Genomic DNA, 1,613 nt, shown 5'->3' on the forward strand with positions numbered 1-1,613 from the left:
TTTTTATGTGATAGGTAGTATATTGATTTTAATTTACACTGAACATCTATATAACATTAATAATATATTGTTATATAATTTGAAGGAACAATTTAATCTATTAATTAATATAATAATAATAATAATAATGATAATGATGATGTAATGTCATGGTGAAACCAAGAAACTTGTTTGTGAGGCAAGGGATCATAGTCTAGCTCCTTTAAATTCAAATCTACGACCTCTTAATAAAAAATACACGCTAATAACCATTAAACATGCTCAAACTATATATTTTTTAAATTATTAAAAATATAAAAATATTTTTATTTCTACAATTGAAATTTCCTGGTCTTCTTATGTTGGAATTTCTCCTTTTACTTTAATTGCAATTCCACTTCAATTCTTTGGCACACGTTTTCCATATTCATTATTTGACTTCTCATAACAAATCCACCTGCATGCCACCGAATCTTCGATTATCTGTTTACTAAATGCTCATTGGCTACTGAAACAACTGGCGGTTTCACTGCAAGACCCCCAACCTTCTGATTTCAATTGAAAACCATTTCCCCTGGACACCCACTTCCTCTTCAACTCTTCTGGATGACAACTTTGGATCCTCTGGCCGGCATACCTGCAATTTCCCAACTATTTCTTATGGCGCACAATTTATGGCCGGGCCTCGCTGCCCAGTTTCTTCCCGCGCTGACTATGGAAGCTATATCAATACCACAAACCCTTCCCATTTCACAACACAGTTCAAGCTTTAAGCCCCTTGCCTGCGTTGAAGACACAATCGAGGTTTCAATTAGGGTTTCGGCATTCACAGTAATGGCAGAATTCGAGGATTTCCTGCCAATTATGGCGCAGAAATTGGGAGAGCGCGAATTTATGGCGGAGCTCTGTAACGGATTCCGTCTTCTAGCAGATCCCCGGCTGGGTCTGATAACTTTGGAGAGCTTGAAGAGGAATTCGGCTCTGTTAGGGTTGGATTCCCTGACAGATGCAGAGCTACGGGCGATGATGGAGGAGGGGGATTTAGACGGCGACGGCGCTCTGAATGAACATGAATTCTGCGTTCTGATGATCAGATTGAGCCCTTCGTTCATGGAGGAGGCCTATAAATGGCTGAACAAGGCCATGGTGGATGATGTGGAAGAAATCCTAAATGAAAAATAGCACATATCCTTGTCAATTCAATGTGGTGTTGAAAATGAATTCAGTTATTCAGTGAGGTGTTGTAACAGATCTGATTTAGCCATCTTGCCAATATGGAAATTTTTTATCCATTTATATTTATATTGTAATTTATCAATTTAAAATTAAATTATAGTTGGTTTTTTATTAGTCATATATTAACATAGATTTATTTTTCAAGATGTGAATTTTTTTTCTTGAAAGATTTGGAGTTAAGATGGATCTATGTTGGTTTTGAACAACACACAAATAAAATGTCTTAACTACAAGAAATTTTTCATTTTCAACTGTTGCACTAGAGAGGCTTTGTAGTCTAGTATAGAAGAGATATTGTAATGCCATGTTATGTTATGTAAACGTTTTTGACCCAGTGAAATAAAAATAAAATAAATAAAATTTAAATTTAAAAAATTATAACAAACTAATACTTAAAA

At 35.0% G+C, this 1,613-nt stretch overlaps 1 pseudogene; it reads left to right on the forward strand.

The window, feature by feature from the left end:
• Positions 1 to 513: 513 nt before the first annotated feature.
• LOC149242366 (calcium-binding protein KIC pseudogene) lies at positions 514 to 1,301 on the forward strand (annotated as a pseudogene).
• Positions 1,302 to 1,613: the final 312 nt, after the last annotated feature.

This window comes from Pinus tabuliformis, chromosome 8, assembly GCF_031772625.1.
Source record: "Pinus tabuliformis cultivar Carrire ecotype Pingquan chromosome 8, CPIR1, whole genome shotgun sequence".
Lineage (NCBI taxonomy): Eukaryota > Viridiplantae > Streptophyta > Pinopsida > Pinales > Pinaceae > Pinus > Pinus tabuliformis.